Below are 21,947 nucleotides of genomic sequence, written 5' to 3'. Positions count from 1 at the left end.
CCCGGGTCTCTGCCAGCACAGTGCTTCTCTAAAGATGATCCTTAAACCCTCCCTAGAGACTAGTCATGGCTGCAGAGGGGGTGTCACTCATAGGAAGCCAGTCCCTTTAAAGACTTGTCGCTGGTCTGGGGCAGGCCCCAGGTCCTGGGTAAAAAGAGGGCCCAGCTCAACCTTCCACACTTGCAGACTTAGCTTCTGAACCTGCATGTCTCGAACCGGTGCCTTCCTCCATATTCCCATCGGCTTAGCATCAGCCTTCACCTGGCCTTTGCTCCCTCCTCTGCCTGGTCTCTCCTTTGGCTGCATTCATCAGCTCCTTCCGGCTTCTAACCTCTGGCTTCGTTTCCCGGCTACTGACACTCATGATGTATCTCCCAAGGAGAATCCTGTTTGACCTGGCCCTAGCCATCACACCTGTGTGCTGCCGTCCCCGGCAGCCTTCATTTTGAATTAGGCTCCTGGAGCAGCTTAGGGAGTGCCTGCTGGCCCCTAACGCTCAGTAATGTCATCCCAGGGCTCATCACGCTCTGGGCCTTGTATACCTGTGCCACTCAGTCTCATCTGCAGAACTGACTTGGTCCGGAACTCTAGAACTGCCAGTTACCTGGGCAAAATTTCTAAAAGGAAGATAATACACCTTAAAATGTTGCTGAGTTAATACCTGGTCCCCCTTTGCCCCTAGTCACAGACTGCCCTTCATCTGGCAAGAGTCCAGAGGTTCAGCAGCCGGACCACACCTGTAAGTCTTCCTAAGCCAGCCCTATTTCCACCACGTGTCGTCCTGTCGGCTCAGTTTCTCCCCTGTTTTAGTATCTCAGCCAGTTTGCGTCCGGTCTGTCCCCACTTTGGACCCACGTTCACCTGCATCTCTCTACTTCATTCCACCATTTCAGCTCCTGGCTTACATTGGGTCTGTTCTCCCTTTAGATGTGGCACAGTGGTATCAACCGTCTCATACAGGGGATGGTTAAGAGAATGGGTTCCAGTGCCTAACTTTTTTTTTTCCTACCAATTTATGAATTTTAACAGTCAACTTACAAGTTACATTGTTTTCACTTCTTTACTGTGACAAAATATACATAATATAAAATTTACCATTTTAACCATTTTTAACTATATGGTTTGGTGGCATTAACTACATTCACATTTGTGTGCAACCATCATTACCACTACCCATCTCCAGAACGTTCTTCATCTTCCCAAACTGAAATTCTGTACCCATTAAACGAAATTCTGTACCCATTCTGCCCTTCTTGTGCTCTGGCAACCACCATTCTGCTTCCTGTCTCTGTGAATTTTAATATGAGTCACCCTAGATACCTCACACAGTATTGGTTCTTCTGTAACTAACTGGCTTATTTCACTCAGCATAATGTCCTCGAGGTTCATCCAGGGAACACGTGTCAGAACAGAGCCCAACTATTAAGCTAGGTATTCTTGAGCAATTTCCTTAACTGCTTGAGTTTTCTCATCTGTAAAATGGGAGCTACAATAGTATCAACATTATGGGGTGAATTAGAATAAAGTACAGTGTAAAATAATAGCAGCGAGCTCATAGGGAGAACTCAATAAATGCAGGCTACCATTATTATGGGGTTCTCTGCTTGGTTTCAAGGGTTCTTTTTCCGAATCTCCTGCCCCGCTCATCATGTTGTTCTCTGCCCCATCACGCATGTATCACCTTGTACGTGGTTGGCGCTCAATAAACATTTGTGGCATGAGTGTATGAATGAAACTTTTTCTCTCTCCAGTTTTGGCCCCAGAGGGTCAGATGAGAGACCAACTCTCTAAGATGTGACAGGGAGAAAAATAGGGCTCTCTTGAGGACCACAGTTACTTAAACTCCAATAGTTTTTTTTTTTTTTTTAAATTGAAGTATAGTTGACATACAATATTATATTTAATAGTTTTTAATATGATAACAAACCCCAGTGGGAATGAGTTGACAATGTCAGGTCAGGATGAAATGTCCACATCTTGGAGTCAACAGGCCCAGTGCAGAGTTTAAGATCTCACTTTGCTACTTTAGGAGCCCAACCTGGACTACTCATTTCCTCTGCACCAGCCTCAGTTTCCTCATCTGTCAATGGGGACAATAATCCCTACTTCCCAGGGCTGCTGTTAGAAGTGCGTGAGGTCATGATGGAAACACAGTCTGTGTGTACTCTCTATTTCTGCACCCATGGAGGCTGACCCCTTCCTTGTGGAACAGACTTACTCCAGGGTCTCAGCTACCCTGCAAGTAGCACATTATTCGCAGTTTGGATTCAATTTCCTCCCAACTCTTCTTTTTGTTACAAACATAATAAAAGTGAAAAAGAGACAGATGGCAAGACTTGATTCACTTTTACCAAATGTTGTTAGTGTGTGAATATAAAACTGAAAACAAGGGGAAAGGGACGAAGGCTTGGCCTCTGGGAGAAGGCAAAGCCAGGCTGTGGAGGCCCATGGCTTGGACAGTGCCATCCAGCCGGCACCACCCTGGCCACCCTGGGTACTCTGCTGCCAGAGAGGAGGGATAGAGTAGAGGGGCTTCTGTCTGGACATGGCACCATCCCCACGGTACGTGAGAAGGCAGGACACAGGTCACTCACTGGCTGATGGCTCTGGGGTCAGACCTAATGATGCCGCCTTTTCCAGAAGAGTGAGGGCAACATTCTCTGGCCCATGTGAGGGCAGTACGATGCCTTCCCTGAGCCTGGGTTTGTCTGGAACATTCTGTTAGGCTAGGGGTTCTCAATCTCAGCACTATTGATATCTTGGGCTGGATACTTCTTTGTTTTGGGGGCTGTCTTGTATATTTTCATATATTTGTAGCATCTCTGGCCTCTACCCGTGAAAGCCAGTAGCACCCTCCCACCCCCACTTCCCAAACTGTAAAAACCAAACTGTCTGCAGACAGTGCCAAATGTCCCCTAGGGGGCAAAATTTCCCCCTGCTTAGGGGGAAATGCCCTACCCACTGGTGTAGGGCATCAGCTGGGCCTGCCCAAATTAGCCCTTCTCATGGGGTGGGTAAGTCAGAATGTCCTGGGCAGTTATCTGATAATCCCGCGCTGGATACCTTTGGCTTTCTCTCCACCCTTCTCTACCCTGGATCAAGGGTCTCCCCTGCTCTCTGGCTTCTACTTGGCTTTGATCAATGGAGAAGGAGGGAGGAGATTTGAGGAAGGGAGGAGAGTAAGCATTCCTATTCCCCCACTTTCTCTCTGCAGGTAGTGAGGGGCTGGCTGCCTCTGTTGTGAAAGTCCACTGATCCTGTCATGTGGCCCCTCCAGGTTTGGCTCACTGCTCCTCCCTTGGCCCCACCAGGCCTGTCTCCTCTCACTATGATCAGCCCCAGCGTGCTTCATGCCTTGGCCAGTTCCCTACACTCTGTCTGTCTTCACCTTCTCAACTCTTCTCATGACCCAATATGAATGTGCCCTCTGTTTGCTGTTAAAACTTGACTGATCCAAATACATCATGTGACCTTTAAGAAACATTTTCACGAACAAATATTTATTTTTTTCTTGTGTTAGTTCATTTGATCATTCATTGATTCCGTGCATTATATTCTTATAGCTGCCTATTCTGGCATGATGCCAGGTGCTGGGGCCACAGACATGGATCAGACATGGTCCCTGCCCAAAAGGGAGCGTACAGTCTGATAGGGGACTTAGATGTGTGGATAATTATGGTCAGAGACAGGTGCTCAGGTGCTCTGAGAGAGGTGTGACGAAGCCTCATACCTCCCGTGGAAGGGCATGGGGAGAGTGTGGCCTCAGGGAGAAGATTCTGGATCTCCCTCAAAGGTGCTGCATCATCTGGTGGCTCTATGGAGGTCTCCAGATCATAGCAGTGTGTCCTTGGAAGGGGCACAAAGTCTGCAGGCTCCTCTTTCCAGGCCCTGAGGACTCTCTCCTGAGAGGACCAAGCTCTCTCCGAGCTGAGAGCCTCCTTGGCCCGTCCCCAGAGGACATTCACCCTGAGGCCCTCCACGCCTTGCCTGACATCCTGACTGATGCTGTGAAGAGAGAGAACGTTCCAGAACAGAGAAGTCCTTCCCTGCAGCTTCTGCCAAATAAGCTGGCGTCCAAGTGTCTCCCTGCCTCCTGCCAGCCAGCCATATTGTAAGGTCAGTTTCCTCCTAGCTGTTTTCTTCAGAGCTGGAGTCTCCAGGACCCCGAAATAAATTAAAATATTGATTGATCCTTAATATTCTCTCAAATCTCTCAAAATCTCTGGGTCTTATATAAATCAATGTGCCAGTTACAGGGACTTACTCAATTCTCTGTGAAGTATCCCAGTAATTACTTTTGGGTTCACCCCATGGCAGAAGTAGGCCGCCTTTCCATCATTTTTAGGGCCCTGGGTACAATAACCTATCAGGGGACTCTCATTTCTTATTTTAATTACTGAGTCTCTTTGGCACAGTGCCTATACAGCAGAAGGAAGCCCACGTCCTGGAATCAATCTGGTGGACAGGCCTGAATCAGGAACTCGCAAACTCTGCCACCTCTTTCCTGTCTCGTCTGCCTCTCCTGCCCTCCCTCTGCCTGTTACTCCAGTGTCCTTTGTCAATGACAGTTCTGAAATTAATCTAACAGCTCCTAACTTCCCCAGATTAAATAAAGAGCTGGTTTTGTTACGGAAAAGCTGTCTGAAAGGCACTTCTGATGCTGATCAAGGCAGCTGCCTGGATTTGGGGAGCAGAGGTGGGATGGGGAAGAGGAGCAGGAGATGGGCCAAAAGCCTCCTGGAGAAGCACTTGTTTACTCTGCGGTAAGTTCACAGTGACTTCAGCTCCATTGGGACTGCTGTGCTTCTCCAAGAAGGGGGCGTGCTCCTAATGAGATGCCGCTTTCTGCCAGGCCCTAGATCTATCTGGCCCCTGCTCCTCCTGAGCCTTGCGTTGTGCTCTGAAATCCTCCCATGCTCAACTCCAGCCAGATGGATGGCCAGCCATCCCTGGAACATGTTTTGCTCTTTCGCCATTCATCACCTGTGAATTTGTTCGTCTCTCTACATCTGGGATGGTTTCCTCCTCTTTCTTCCACCCGACAAACTCCTGGTCACCCTTCAAAGCCTAGTTCTAATGTGAACGCTTATGGGAAGCTCTGTGTCCCCCCACACCCTACATTTTCTTCTGTAACTGGGGATCCAGATAAGGCTCAAAGGTATTTTCATGTCTGCGGGGTCTGACTACCCATCACCTTCGAATAAAGCTCTCACGGTGACCTACGTGGTGCTAGGTTATCCACCTTCCACTGCCTCTGAGCTCATCTCCTGTTCTCTCCACTGCTCACCAGGCTCCAGTCCCACTGGCCACCTTACTGTTCATCGACACACTGGGCACGGTCTCCCCTAGAAACCCCGTATCTGCTGCTCCCTCTGCCCGGGGAGCGGTCAGTCCAGGAGTGGGCATACAGTCCTTTAAGGCACATTAGTCTCCTCCGAGAGTCTGCTCTTCCCTTTGGAGAGTCAGCTCTGAGTACAATGACTTAAGTCTGCCAGCAGCCATCTTCCTACCACATGGAGAATGTCAGCTCGCAGAATAAAATCATCACCTAGGTGGAAGCCAGGCAGAGAGAAAGAGGGATCAGCAGAGCCTTGCTGACTCCATTTGAACCCTGGTTCTGGCCAAGCCTGTCAGTTCCAGTCTGGGCCTGTGAAGTAATCATATCCAATAAACCCCCCTTTTGCTGTGGCTAATTTGAGCTAGACATCTGTCACTGACAACCAAAATGTCCTGACCAACCCTGGTCAGTTTCCTCTCCTCTGCAAAACATAGGGCCTGAGAGCCCAGTCCAGGCACAGCTGCAGGAGAAAGCTGGGAGCACTGGTGGAGCCCTCTCCCCAGAACGCTTCCTTTCCCTCCTCCTTCCCTCCGCACAGGGCAGGCAGGCAGCTGCACGAGCAGTGAGCTTGTACTGTCATTTAGCCAGTAACGCCTTGTACGTGCAGCCCCAGCTGCCCTGACCTTCCTTTAGCCAGTTCTATGGTTTCTAGTTCCAAATCCCCAAGAGATGGGAAGGGGAGAGAAGTTATAGCCTCATCCCTCACCTCCAGCTGGAAACTTAAGGTTCAATACAAAATGTCTAAATTCCTTTCTGCTTGAGAGGACTGGGGTAGCCTAGCCTGTGGGCCTCCGTGGGACTGCAGCGAGAGCAGGGAGTCCCTCAGTAGGACAGCAGGAGATGTTAAAACAAGATGGAACTTAGAGCCACGCAGAGAGCTGAGGTCCAAGAGCAGGGTTAAGTGATGAATCTGAAGAGGTCAGAAGAAATGTCAAAACTGCGTAGTAGACTCAGAAACCCGGGACACAGGGAGATAAGGCATAACTAGCACAGAGGCAGTGAAGAGGCTGCAGGACAGTCACCTGGAACAGGCGGAGGGTTGGTTGTTGGCTTCCACGGCTCCTCAAAGGTCTGATCAATGGGAGGGACAGACAGTTCACCTGACGGTTGGCTTCCGGGAATCAACTGCTCCTTCCTTCCTAGTCTTGCCTTTACATTAGGTCTGACAATTAAGTTTGTGAACTTGCTGCAACACTGTTCCTAATCTTTTTTTGATATCAGAGGGATTATTCATTATGAATTTGTACCAACTGGACAAACAGCTAACCAAGTTTACTATTTGGAAGTGCTGAAAAGGCTGCATGAAAAAGTTAGATGAAAACGATCTGAACTTTTCGCCTACAATTCATGGCTCTTGCATCACGACAATGCACCAGCTCACACGGCACTGTCTGTGAGGGAGTATTTAGCCTGTAAACAAATAACTGTATTGGAACACCCTCCCTACTCAGCTATCTGGCCCCCAATGACTTCTTTCTTTACCTGAAGATAAAGGAAATATTGAAGGGAAGACATTTTGATGACATTCAGGACATCAAGGGTAATATGATGACAGCTCTGATGGCCATTCCAGGAAAAGAGTTCCAAAATTGCTTTGAAGGGGGGACTGGGTGCTGGTGTCGGTGCATATCTTCCCTAGGGGGGTACTTCAAAGGTGACCATAGTGATATTCAGCAATGAGGTATGTAGCACTTTTTCTAGGGTGAGTTCATGAACTTAATTGTCAGACCTTCGTAATCATATTAGGACAATTTTTGGTCTTGCTTTCTCTAAGCTAATGAGAGATAATAATTATTAGAATTATTTTATTTTCTGAAGAGAAACCAGATCTGAATTTATCCATCTCTGTTCATTTTTCCCTTCTTTTCTCTATGACAACCACATTCCTTTTATTCTACACTTTCTTCAGACCATTTCAAAGATCTTCGTTTTAGTCACCTCAGAAAATGCTATAGCTCTGAGCAGGGACTTAGGACCACGGAGTGCTAGCCCCGTTCCTATCATTTACCAGCTGTGTGACCTTGAGTATGTCACTCACCCTCTGTGGGCAGTTTACCTCATTTTTAAGGACCTCCCAGCTCTGCTATTTTGGGATTCTATAACTGTCTCCTTTACTGATCAATCTCTATACCACAAGGACCTAATTCAGAAATACCATTCCGAATTCTCACTGGTAAGCAGGTGTCTGCCCGCAGACCCTTTTCCCCAGATGCTACAGGCAGTTTGGGAACGATATTTTTAAAGTCACCACAGATGGGAAGAATGAAGTGAGCCTTGTTTGAAAATGCTGCTTTTCGCATGTTATCCCCATCTCTTCAGCCCTCATCACATTCGGCTTTTCGGATGGCCGCCCAGATAGCACATGATCTACCACAGTCCCCTGGAGAAGAGACTCAGGTCCCGGCCAGCTCTGCGGCCCCTCCTCCCTGCTGCCTCACAAATCTCATTCCAGTTCATTGCGTGGCTATTGAGATCCCATGTGATCAATGTCATGGCCTCTTTAACAGCCTCTGTTATCTGCATAAACCGGGGCAGATTGGCTTTTTCACCGTGCCCTGGAGGTCTATAACAGCTTCTATTATCTTCCTTCCCAGATCTGTCTGTAACCTTAATCTGAGTTCTTGGCTCTGTGGGTTCATTTGCATACGTCATCTTTTTATCTACACAGTAATGCTCTTTCTGCCTCTGTATTGCTATTTTCTTTGCCTGGGAACAATCTGTCTTCAGATCGTATCCCCAGACTTGGATCCATTTTCAACCCGAACAAGCTCGACCCTCGCTTGTTGAGTGACGTGGCTTCTGGATGTGGGGCTTGTCCCAGGAGCTGGTCTTGTCCTTGGGGAAGCATGGAAGTGGCCAGAGCCTCAGGTTAGCTGGATAGTGGGTGAGTGGGGAGCCAGGCCAGGAAGCAAGCATGGGCCAGGGTGCAGGCAGGGAACTGGGAGTCAGGAATTGCTTAAGAGAAGTCACAGGGTGAGGGTTGAATCAGAAGCTGGGGGCCTGTAACCAAGGCCAGCTAAGCTTGATCAGTAAAGGAGACAGACTTATTGTCTGGGAGCCCAGGCGATATGACAGCCCAGGGCCCAGAGAGTTCTGCTGGGGACCTTGCATGAAACTCTGGAGCCAGACCATCTTGGGTTTAAACTCTGGCTATCCCCTTATAGTTGAGTGACTTGGAGAAAACTATTTAACGTCCCTGTGCCTCAGTTTCCCCGTCTGTAATTGGATGATTATAGCAGTACGTTCCTCACAGGGTTAAGTGAGTTAACATGTGTAATGTTCCTCGCAGTGGTGCGTGGCCCTTAGTGGTATCAAGTTTAAATGTCTTTACTTTTCAAAAGAAATTAAAGAAACTAGATCACTTTGCATATGGAGAATTCTGTCCCAAGGGTATATTACAGGCTCTGAGCAGCTTCTGATCCTGTTGTGGAAATATATCTCCCACCCAGGGAAGGTTTGGCCTTGGGTAGCATGGCATTCGAGTTCCAGTTCTTGCTGTTTTCATGTGTTTATTGGTTGGATTATTGGACAACTATCCACTTTTATTTCTAAGTTCCACTGGACACGTGGAAAATAAACACAGTATATTTCTGAAATAACCAGAGTGTGGGTGTCATGCAGAGACTCATGTGGGGTCTCTGGTCCCGCTCCCCACATAAGAACGCAGGATATGGCGAGGCCAAAAAGGGACACCCACGGAGCCATAGATAGGGGAGTCATACCACTATAGTCTCGCTGGCGGCTGGGTTGGAGACACAGGAAGCAGGAGCCACACTATCTGCAACCTGCCGTCCACTTTTCTGCCAACCAACCTCACTTGCTAGCTGCAATTTTTCCTGCTAGCTGCAATCCGCCATGCTAACTGCAATCCGTACTTGCCAGCTCAGCCACCATCTTCTTGCTAGCCCCCATTTGCTGCTAGCAGAGCCACGGCAGTTATATTAGTGGCCAATGGCTCACTGGTTACAGCTGACGGCCAACTAGCCACAGCTGATGGCCATCCAATCACAGTTGATGGCCATTTACTGCCTGAGCCAGCACCTTTCCACGTGAGGCCGAGAGCCTGCAAACTGCACTCCTGGCTCTGTCCCCACAGTGGGCTTTGGCATAGTCAGTCCTGGGTTCAAATCCCCATTCTTCTATTCACTTGTCACATGACACATGACAAGTTTTAACTTATTTGAGTCTTGGTTTCCTCATCTCCCCAGTAGAGGTACCAACATCTACCTCACAGAATGAATGGAAGATTCAAGATAAAATATGTAAAGCACAGACTCAACATTCTTTTTTCTCTTCTTTCCCTCCAAAGAGCCCCCACGTCAGCCAGGGCTGCGGCCTCATCTGGCAGCTCTACAGGTAGGGCGATCCACTTCTAAGCCCAGACTCGGTTCCTCACGGGCTGGTGGACTGAGGGATGGCAGCTGGCTGTTGGCTGGAGGCCACTGTAACGCAGGAGCTCAACCCCTGGCAGGATCTTGGATTCGGTGAGGCCGAAAAAATACAACGGAGCTGTAGGTGAAGGGTTCATACCCCAGTTATATTCTCGAGGCAGCCAGGCGAGACACGGGAAGTAGGATCTGCAAGATCCGTGCTCACTGGAGCAGCCAGGACAGTTTTATAGCATATAGAACACAAGTGGCTTATAGCCAGCTGCTTACACAAGGAGGGTGGCATTCGGGTGGTCTGTGCATGCATGGGCTCCAAGCCGAGCCAATATTTTCCCACCTGAGGCCAAGAGCCTGGAAACTGCTCTCTGGCCCTGTCCCAACACCACCCTCCGTTCTTTGCCATGTGTGTCTCTCCATAGGGCAGCTCAAAACCTGGCATCTGGGTTCCCTCAGAGCAAGCAAGTGAGGAAGCAACAGAGGGTGAGCAAGATGGAAGCCAAAGTCTTTGTGTAACCTAATATCAGAAGTGATGTCCCGCACTCTTCATTAGCAACCCACACCTAAGGGGAGAAGTTACGTGCGCGTGTGACCCAGGTGAGGGTCGCTGGGCTGTCTTGGAGGCTGCTTACCCCGCTCTGAAACTGCCTCTCCTGACACATGTCCCCAAATTACTCTCTCCAAAGGCACCATTAGCCACAATCTCTGAGTCGTTTTTCACTTTACCCTCTCCCCCTCTCAACCAGAGCCAACTCCACATGCAGCAGAGCTGTCAATCTTTGAGCAAGAGATTTACCTTACTAGAGACTCTTAATATAGTAATTCCTATTTTTCACTTGAAATTTCTCTTTTTCCCCCTATAGTTCTCTAAAGTTTCCTTTTTTTTTTTTATAGACAAGGGGCAGCTTTTCCCTCTACCCATCCTCCAAAAATTTGAAGTAGCCAAAATCTGTCTTAAGCGTGTGTTTTACTGTAGGATATTTGAACTCTTCCTTTATTTTGTATTCAGAAAACTTCTAACTTCAGTACTGTTTAAAAATTGCCTTCGACATGGCTCAGATGGCAAAGTATGTTTGCTTCTGTGGGGATGGGTTAGCCCTGCCATTCACTGCAAAGCTGAGACACCTGTTTACGGTTTACCGATTTCTTCTGCCAGGACTCTCTTGTCAGGCTTCAGTAACCGTCAGGTTGAAAAGGAAAGAGTGAAGTGGAGCTGAGATGGGAACGCTGATAGCAAAGTGGGACCAGCCCTGAGAGGAGGTAGAGAACTGTGTGATGGAGGAATTCATAGGAGGTCTGTGAGTAATTAGACTTGGGCTCAGCAAGAAATCCCACAACCAACTATCTGTGCCACAACCCTAAATCCAAACCAGGGATCAGAGTTCAAAAGAGGTTAGAAGCAACAGTAAAATCAGCAGCTGAAATAATCCTGGAGACTTACTAATAAAGTACTGAAAGGTATGCACTAGTATTAATGGGAACTTGAGGCTCAGAGAGGTATAGCAATTTGCTCAGAGTCACATAGCCTTGAAGTGGCACCATATTCCCCACTCCCTTTCCTTCAGGCTGGGTCCAGAGCCCTAGTCTTGGGAGAGGGCATTAGGCAAGCCCAAGCCCTTCATTACACAGTTGTGAAAACAAACTCAGCAAGGAAAGGGACTTGCTCAGGGTCACATAGCAAGCGTACGGCCCAGAGTTCTCCTCTTATGTATGCTACACTATCTCTACTATGATGTATGACTTTTCACTTTAACAGACTGCATCTAATTCAACCACTTTTCCTATGCTCCTGCCTCTGCCCCTGTGTTCTTATTTCAGAGCTTCCAGCCTTTCCATCACCATGGATACCTTTTATGTTGTTTTCTCCATTGAACTCCATGCTTTGGAAAAGCCTTTCTACCATGTACTCTTCACTTGCAGATAATAAGTTTACTTTCACAGTTTTATTCATTAAAACCAGATATAACTGCCAATCAGAGCTTTTGATCTATAAGAGATCTCACAGTTGGTATAAATATTGAGTTGATATAAATTGAAGCTTGTAGCTTCATTTAATTTGGGGGTGGGGGGGCGCTGGTTACTGAGAAAAATGTGCAGTTTTCACGAGGAGCTTAAAAATTTTGAAAATAGCACATAGACATCTGTGACTGCTCCTACTGTGGAAGTAAAGCAGGGCCCTGAAGCTCCACCCCCACAACACGAAGCTCCCTGAGCCCAGGCGAGAAGGGGCCTAAGGGCAACAGTTGCTCCAGTGAGGCACTGATCCCCATTCCTGTGCTCTGGGTGCCCGTGCGAGTCTTGTGGGCAGGACCAGATGCCTTCTCATTTAAGGGAAACCAGGCAGGGCTCTCCGCCCTGTGACCCCACTTTCATTGCTCACCTTTCCACCATTAGCGCTCCATTCTTTTGATTCGTGAAGCAAATACACTTAGGAAGCCAGACGAGTGGGCACATTTTGAACTGTGATTAGCAATCTACTCCTAGCTATCAGCTAAGCCCTCTGTAGAGTTTCCTGACAGCTTTTTAAACCAGATGATCTGGGATCTCAGCAAAGCTTCTGGGAGGTCGTGAGGGTCCAAAGGTGGCCTGGGAACAGTTCCCAGCTGTCCAAGTCCTGTGTCTGTGGGCATGACATATCCAGGCCACACAAAGGGGTGGGTGACCAGATCAGCTGCTGGCACCTCCGCTCAGCACACCACCCCTAGCCCAGACATGCTGACACTACAGAGCTGCCTCCATGTGTGGTGGAGACACTGGGCTTTCCAGAACCACACCCGGTTATTCCTCATGTACTGACCACAGGGCACACAGCTTCCAGATCTCATGGCAGCCTAAGGGTTTATTCAGCTTGCCTCCAAGATGCTGTTGGCAGGAGTACAGGCCTGGTGCTGTGCCCAAACAAGGGGCAGCAAAGTGATCTCCCTAGAGATGGGGGAGATGGAGCTGCAGGGAGCCCAGCTCTGCCTCCCCGGCAGCTCCGTGTGCCGAGGCCTCTTCCAGCCCAACTCTCTGCAGACTTTCTACTGCTCTCCCCACAGCCACCCAGATATGGATGATACTCTGAATAAAATTTAAAACACTTTCAAGGTTTTAATTTAATGATAGGGACTGGGAAACCTAATTGATGATTCAGGTTAAGAAAGTTGTTGGAACTATTTTGAGACAAGTCATTGAATATACATAGAAAGGTAAATAATGAGTTAAAAAAAATCCTTGCCTTTTAACAAATGCCACAGAAAAGTGCCAGTTTATTTCTAGAAAGTCTGATCTGCAATGCCCAGCTGCTTAATAAAAGGTAGCATATTATAGAGGAAAACATAAATAACTAAAACAGTAGTAGTAATAAATAAAACACACCCTATAGGAAAAAGGTTGATCCAAACTGAATTGTCAAGGAGCCTCCGAGTGAGCTTATTATATGCATTTTTCAGCAATTTTAAATGAGGTCAGGCTCCAGTGGGTCCAGAGACCTGGTTTTAGGGATATATCAACACCTATCAAGCCGGGAAGCTGGTGCCTTTACACCTCTAATTGTCTGGGTTTCTTCCAGTCCCAAAGGCAGTAATTCAAAGGTCTCTGACATCTTAAGCCATCCTGATTTCTGGAAGCTCAAGGAACGCATCTCTTTTCATGCTTAGAACCTGAAATTGGTTTCAACAGATTCTTTATTCTTTTCTTTAAACTCCTAAAAATACTGCTCCTGGGAAAGCAGGGAGTGTGTGCATCCTTCAAACCAATCAGCAGGGCCAAAGGCAAGGTGGGAGATGCAGGAGGAACATCCCCTTTGCCCTGTAGAGGAGGCCTGCCTTGGAGACAGCAGCGCTGGGATCAAAGGACCAGGAACAGAGGCATCTCAGCTCTTCATTTAGCTCTAAAGCTGCTGACAATTCAAGCTGCAGCATTAAAGTTGGGAAAATAGGTCAGAAAGGGCCTTTCTTCTCTTAAAACCTCAAAATTGTTTCCTAAACTTCTCCATGTTAAAGCCTCCTGGCTGTAGGAGGTGTCCTCAGGTGACTCCCGCAAATAGCTCAAACCCACTCTTTCCTTAATAACTTGTTTTGTGTGTGAGCCGTTGTGCTGATTGACAGCAATCTTGCTGCCCTGGCCACGGCTGATTGCACAGGAGTCCTTTGTGTTGGACGAGAGGGAAGCCACTGCCCCCTGAGGTTATAGGCATGAAACCCCTCCAGGGTGCTCCATTAGCGTGACCCTCTGTTCAATAGTAATACTGTGTATTAGAGAATGACGAGCCAACTCAATCAAACCTTCAGTTTTGGAAAGGGTAAATGCAAGGTTTACACAGTGGAGTGGCGTTTACTTGAATTCAAGTTGTACCCTGGACGATAATGAGCTACTGTCCTGGTTCTCTAGGAGAAGCCCTGGACCCAGAGTGCAGGTACAGATAGAATGACGGCATCCCATAGTTCCTGGCTGTATTAGGTTCCTATGGCTGCTGTAACACATTAGCACAAACGTAGTGACTTTAAACAACACAGATTTATTCTCTTACAGTTTGGGAGGTCAGAAGTCTAAACTCAAAATATCAGCAGGGCTGTGTTCCTTCTGGAGGCTTTAGTAGGCAATCCACTTCCCGGCCATTTTTAGCTTCTAGATGCTGTCTGCATTCTTTAGCTTCTGACCTCTCGATTCCTCGAGAATCACTCCGATCTCTTGTTTCTATTGTCACGTCTCCCACACTATGTCTCTGATCCTCCTGCCTCCCTCCTATAAGGACTCTTGTGATGACAATGGGCCCACCTGGACAGCCCAGCATAGCCTTCCCATCTCAAGGTCCTTAACTTAGTCACACCTTCATGTCCCCCTTGCCAGGTAAGGTAACACATTAACAGGTTCCCGGGGTTAGGATGTGGACATCTTTGGGGTGCCATTATTCAGGCTGCCACATCGGCTTTGCGATGTATTTTTTCAACACGTTTACATTGCTGATAGTAATCATCTATACAATGCTGTCCTATTTGGGCTTCAATTTCTATCCTGCTCACCTGGGACAGGGCAAGGATCACGTGACTCCACCCTCTTTAGCGTGGCAATAGTTGGTGAATAGCTAATCTGTTTTCTGGTTAGTGACCTATCATCCCATTGACCTGCCTTTTACAGTTCTAAAGAATTTGGATGAAATTGCCCCGGTTGACGGTATTGTCTTCAGACTAAAAATGACCTAGAGTTAGGACTGATAGCTGCCATGGAAGGCCATGCACAGCATGTATGAGCAGAAGGAGCCGGCTGATCGAGAATCAAGGGGAAACAGATTCAGACAGACCTCGTGGCCTTAGAGAGATGGCGATATTCCCAGGTCTACACCTTGCAGGGCCTTGCTGTGTTTCCTACGCTTTTGTCTAAGTTCTCTCTGTGTCACTGCAATAAATCCCTGTTCTTGAGCCATTTGGAGTGACATTTGATTCCTTGCAACAGAAACAGCTCTACATAGAACAGTCTTTTTACCGCTTCATCCTTTAAAAGGGTGACTTATTCAACCCGTTAAACGAAAGATCCTGTGTTCAGGAGGGGTCTTCAAAAATGCCGAGAGCAGTGAGGAGGAGGTGGGCTGGTTCTGCCTGTTGTTTCCTGATAGCAGCGGTGCTTCAGCTCCTGACCCTGGGCGGCTCTCACTCCCCACTCATATTGAAGCCTCAAGGGCCGACCCACGTTCTCTAACCCTGATCAGGACAGCGGGTTACCTGACAAGTTTTCTCAGGGCTGACTTGCTGAGAAAACAACCCTACTCCTACAATCCTACCCTCACCACATTGTCTCAGTCCATAGGTCCAGACTTCTGCCTCAGTTTCCCTGTGCTGAACTCTGGTCCCTCACTCTCAGCTTCCCCTGTCCTAGTTGGTCCAGGGTTGGCCGCCACTCGCTTTACTCCTGGACATTGGTTGGGGCGGTGCTGTGACTGAGCCATCACTCAGCACCTTATTACTGAAGTGCCTTCTGCTGTCGAGACGGCCTTTGCAGCCCACCCACCAGGCACAGGCACCTGCTCCCACCATGCCTGAGTATGCGTAGCCTTTGGACATCACGACCTGCATCTTCCACGTTCCTGGCAGGTTCCTCACGCTCAGGCCCCTGTTGTGCCAGATCAGGGGTCCCTCTTGTTCCGCACCAACAGGTGTGAGCGAGAACCCCACCACCTCACTCTCCTTGCCACTTCCTGTCTGCCCAAGGTTAGGACTCTTCAGAAAGCACCTGGCAATCCCAGAGCTATAGACTAATGATTTGATTTTTGCTCGGCAGCATGCGTTTTGTGATACAAAGTGTTAATGGGGTCTCTGCTGCCTCCAGTGCCTTAGTTGTCAGGGAAAAAATGAAGATGACCTGCAACTGCTGAGGAGCCAGCTGGTGATTTAATTTTCCCTAGTTTTTCTATCTCTGGGGAAATTGCCAAATTAATTGAAACCCAGACCTCAACTCTGCTGCAACGTGTGGGTGGTTGCCCAGGAGTGCAGGTCCATGGACTCAGCTGGGAGGTCTCAAACACTGGGTCCTGTGGTGCAGGGCCACCTGGGGGTCCTGAGACAGTTGTTCCCGTGCCCCTGCTGCTGTGCCACCGGAGCCAGGGCACATCCCAGGGAAATCCTGCCTCGGCATTGCTGCTGAGAACTCTGCCCTCAGGTCACCTGCCTGAAGCTGCTCTTCAGTGTTATTTATTTCCCTCCTCCTGGTGGCTCTTTCTACTGTGGAGCTGGTATTGTTTTCCCTTAAATTCTTGGGGATGCCAGACAAGACCTGGGTGTGTAGACAAGGCCTCAAGGTGCAATACGTTGGTTTCCTAAGCCCTGAGCACAGGGCTAAGTGCTCTGCAGTTGGCGCTCTAGCCTGAGATGGTGTTCCGTCTGCAGCCTGCAGCATTTCCCAGGTTATTTGGTCCTGAAACACTGGTTTTACAGCACTAATGAACATCCCTCTCTAATAGTGTTCAGCGGAACATGTTTAGGGAAATATTATTCTAAGATTTATCACACTGTATGGCAATGATTTATTTGCATGTCTGCCTTCCTTACCAGGCGGTGACTTCCTAAAGGGCAAGAAATGTATTTTATTCATCCTATCTCCAGCACCTAACACAGGTGCTGCTTCGTAGCATTGGTCCCCTAAATAGCTCTTGCCAAAGTCACCAACAACTTCCATCTCTGTTTTCATCTTATTCAAACTCCTGGTAACATTTTACTTTATGTGCCACTCTTCCCTCCTTTAAGCACGGGTTTCCTCTTGGCTCCTGGGACACCATACCTTGCTGGTTTTCTTCCACAACACCAGCGACTCCTTTGCAGTCCCCCTACAGAACCCCTCTCCCTGCCTGTTATCTAAATATGGAAGTGCCCGGGCCTCATCCTTGGACAGTTCCTCTGCTCCAGCCACACTCTTTCCCCAGGTGACCTCAAGAAGATCCACGGAATACAACACTTTCTATGAGGTGGTGATCATCGTGCTCAGATGTCTAGATGTGACCTTTCTCTTGAGCCCTAGACTCATGTCTAGCTGCCTATTTGACATCTCCTCTTAGATGCCAATAGTTAGCAAGTCCAAACTCTTGATTTTACCCAGCAAACCTGTTCATCTTCCAGTCCTTCCCATTTTAGTAAATAGCTTCAGCATCTACTCAGCTGCTCATATCCAAACCCTAAATGTCCTCCCCTTTGTTTCCCTTCCCTTTCAATCCATCAGGACGTCCTACTATGATCCTCTGTGATCATCTGGATCATTTGGCAAATATCCACTCCCATCCTCCTCTCTCTGTAAAGTAATATCCCCACCCCCGTTAATATTGGACTTGGTCCAATTAGGGTGTTAGCAAATGTGTCCAGAACGGAGACCCTGAGTTTGGAAAGTGTGGTTTGGCACTTACATCCTGTGTCTGTCATCAGTGTTACTTGTGAGCTCCAAACTCACTATTTGCTGCCTGAACTATGGAAAGGGATAGAGCCCTTTCCATCTTTTTCCTTTGCCAGCTGGCGTGATGTTAAGCTTTGTCTGTAGTGGGCACTGGATATGCCCAACTTCCTCTGTGCTCCCACCCACCAGCCTGCAATGTCCTACTCTCAGAGGGCGTCTCTGCTTGCCTGATGACTGTGGATCAGCTCTGGCTTAGGAACGAACCCAGGGAACTTCTCTGCCATTATATTTCTCTTGGACTATTCCTATAACCTCTTAACTGGTCCTTTTTCTTCCATTCTTGCTACTCTGCAGCATATCTTGATCCCAACTGATTAATGATTCTTCAATTATCATACATGAAGTTTTAATATATATCAGGTTGTGTTTTAGACTAATTCATCCTACTCTATTATACCGATCATCTATTTATTTGATTTGTGGCCCTTAACACAGTATCATAATTATGATATCTTTTTACAGTACCCTCATATACGGAAAAGCAGGTCCTCCTCAATGCTCTTCAACACATTTTTTCAGCCATTCTTTCCTGTTCACTCTTCCAGATGAATTTTGGAATAGTTTTTCATATTCCAAAAAACCCTCCACTATTATAAATTCATTTGGAAAAGGTATCATCTTTAGACTATTGAGTTTTTCCATCTAAGAGACTGACACATCTATATTAGTTATCATCTTTTATGTTCTCAGTAAAGCTTTCTGATTTTCATTATATAGGCCCTGCACTTTCTTTGTTAAGATTATTTGTAGGCATTTATGTTTTTGTTGCTTTTGTACACAGGATTCTTTATTGTTCTGTTACATCCTTCAAATGATTACTGCTGCTATAGAGAAGTTATTGACTTGTGCATGTTTATTCTGTAATGAATCATTTTATGAATTCTCCTTATTAATTCTACACATTTCAATGGATTCTCTTGAGGTTTTGAGGTATGAAATCATGTTGACTATAAATAATGATGGTTTTTCTCCTCCTTTTCAATAATTATCTCTCTTATGTTTTATATCTGATTATGCCAACCACAACGTCTAGAACAAAGTATAGAACAACCATAACAATAGTATTCTGGAAAAATTTTACATTCATATGCAAAAAAATGAAACCTTTCTCACTCTATATACAAAATTTAACTCAAAATTAATCATAGACTAAAATGTAAGAGCTAAAACTATAAAACTGTAAGAAGAAAGCATAGGAGAAAAATAACTTTTGTGTCCTTGGGTTAGGCATTAATTTTTTAGGGAGGATACAAAAAGCATGAATCATAAAAGAAAAAAAAGAGTAAGTAGACTTCATCAAAATCAAACTTTTGCTTTTTGAAAGACGTTCTTAAGAAAATGAAAAGATAAGCCACACGGAGAAAATACTTACAGAACACAGATCTGCTAAAGAACTTATATTCAGATTATATAAAGAAATCTCACAACTCAATCATAAGAAGATAAACAACTCACTAAAAAAATAGATGCACAGTTTGAACAGATACGTCACCAAAAAAGATATTGGTGGTAAATCGACACATGAAAAGATGCTCAGCATCATCAGTTATTAGAGAAATGGAAATTAAAACCAAACCAAGATACAACCGTACATTTACTATACAGCTCAAATTAAATGACTGATGATACCCAGCGCTGGTGAGGATACAGAGTAATCACAACTCTCATGCAGCATCAGTGGGAAAACAGGACAGCATTTGGAAAGCAGTTTGGCAGTTTCTTATAAAGTTAAATATCGTATTTACTTAATATAATCCAGCATTCCCGCCCTTATGTATTTACCCAATAAAAGTTAACATATATGTTTATGCAAAAACCTTTACAGAAGTGTTTATAGAAGCTTTATTTATAATAGTCTGAAGCCCAAAACAACCCACATGTCATTGAATGGATAAACAAATTTTGGTGCATTTATACAATGGAATACCATTCATGCAACAATATGGATGCATCTCAAAAGCCATATGCCAAATGAAGGAAGAACGACACCATGCGCTGCTATCTGATTTTATCATATGACATTCCAGAGGAGGTCAAACTATTGGAACAGAAATCAGATCAGTGGTTGACAGGGCTGGGGTCGGGGAGTGAATTAACTTTAAAAGAGCCTGAGGGATGTTTTTGGGGTGATGGAAATAGTTTATACATATATTGAATGCCTTATTTGTGCATTAAATGACTGTACATATTTGCTAAAACCCATCATATTGTACACTTTAAAGGGGTAAATTGTAGCATACGCAAATTGTATCTCAATGCTGCCTTCCAGCTGCCAAGCCGTTTGTTCCCCCACGCTCTTCCCAGGATATCACAAGGGAGTGCCTCAGCAAACTGAGGCCTGATGGAATTATATCGGTCCCTCCCCTTCAATGGATTCCTTGGAGATGTGCGTGTGTGTGAAGGCAAAGTTCAGGCTGCAACACAATGGGAACTTTTGGAAAGATAGCCAGCAGGCAACAAACACACAGATCTTGAGATTAACAATCATTACCTCTTTAGAAGTTTACCAATAAAAACTACACGTTGGTCCGATTCGAGGTTCAGTCCCTAAGACTATTCCCCTTGACCTGTGCTTATACTCTATTATTGGCTACTGTCTTTTCTTAACTCTGTGCCGCCCTTCTTCTTCCCCACAACCCACATCGTGCTGGACGCGACACCTCAACATAACTTTTTTTAAAAGAAGTGGATACATAGGCAAAAAAAAAAAAAAAATAGTGTTCTTAGCTGTAATGCTTGTTTTGCTCTCTCTTTTACTGGGAATGTCATTATTTATGGATTTTTTTTTGGCCACAGGTGTGATAAAAAGACATATTCTTTTTTATGTTAAGGAAATACCCTTTGTATCATTAAGATTTCTTAGCTCTAATAACAGAAATTGATTCTGGATGATTTAAGCAGAAAAAGAATTTGACAGGATCGTGGATAGCTCAGATAATCACCAGAAGGTCAGGAACAAAGGGAGTCTGGGTAGCCTGCTCTAAGCTCAGATCACGACAAAGAACAGAGAGGAACAGCTGCTGCCATCGTGGAATGTGGGATGCCACAGCTTGAAACACCAGCACTGCTGGCCCCTGGAGCCTGGATGCCATGACTTGTGCTTTTGTCACTGCTGTTCCCACAAACTAATGTTGTTGCTATTACTGGAACCACTCTAAAAAGTTCTCTGCACTCAATAAAGCTGAAATTAAAAAAGAAAAAACTTTTCTGCTGCCTGTCTTCTTTGCGCCACCATCTGAGCTTACACCAAATGCCTCACTGTTGCTGCAAGAGTGTGACGCATGCCCAGAACAGTGAGCATCTGTTTTCTCCAATTCTGTAGTCACTCTGCCTCCCACAAAAATGCACACAGTAGGGAATTTCCCAAACATAGGGAGGGGGTTCAGATGTAGAATGTCCTTCCACTAAAAAACGCCCACAAATGTGTACTTGCACCATCAATTCCTAGTATTTTAGAAAATGTTCCTTTTTAGGAATCAATGTTGAATCTTCATAAATGATTTTTCTGTTCGTATTGAGATAATCATATAGTTTCTCTTATTTGACCAATTGATGTTTTCTATAAACAGATTTACTCATATTAAAACAGCTTTGCGTTCTATGGGGTAACCCTACTTTGTTGTGGTAAATTCTTCTTTTAATATACAGATGAATTCAATTTGCCGGTGTTTTGTCTAGAATTTTCACATCTATGTTCATGAGTGAGATTGGTATTGTTTTCTTTTATTTTATGCTGGCTCTTTGTCCACTTCAATGGTATTCTGGACTCTTCCTTTCAGGGATGCCATGCTCCCTGGTTGGGAGTGGAGCCCTGAAATCTTTTTCATAAACTACAAACTTTACTACAACCCACATGGCTCATTAAGTGTTAGGAAATAAGGGGGATGGACACAGATATGATGGAAAAAGTCCAGATGCCTGAGGCACCCCTTAAATTACTCTGAGGGCTGACCATGTGCCAGCTGCTCAATTATTTAAGCTTCAACTTAAATAAGCTCTTCTCTGTGGGTAGAAGTCAGATGACCCATGAGGATCCTTGGGAAATGGAGACTGTAAGAGGAAACCTGAAAGGCCATCTCATCTACCTGTGTTTTATGGTTAGGAAAAGGAAGCCCAGAGAAGGGAAGAGACTGTCCCAGGAAACCCTGCACATTCCTGCGTTTCCCTGACTCTCTGAGCCTTGCTCTCTTAAACATTCTACTTTTGCAGAGACAGAGCAGCCACAAAACAGGTTTAGCCCCTGCTTTAGCATTTTCACCAGCAAAGGTGGACAAGCTAAAACTGGTAACACAGGTGGTATTGATATGCTA

This window comes from Rhinolophus ferrumequinum, chromosome 11 (assembly GCF_004115265.2).
Source record: "Rhinolophus ferrumequinum isolate MPI-CBG mRhiFer1 chromosome 11, mRhiFer1_v1.p, whole genome shotgun sequence".
Lineage (NCBI taxonomy): Eukaryota > Metazoa > Chordata > Mammalia > Chiroptera > Rhinolophidae > Rhinolophus > Rhinolophus ferrumequinum.
This window is presented reverse-complemented; position numbering follows the sequence as displayed.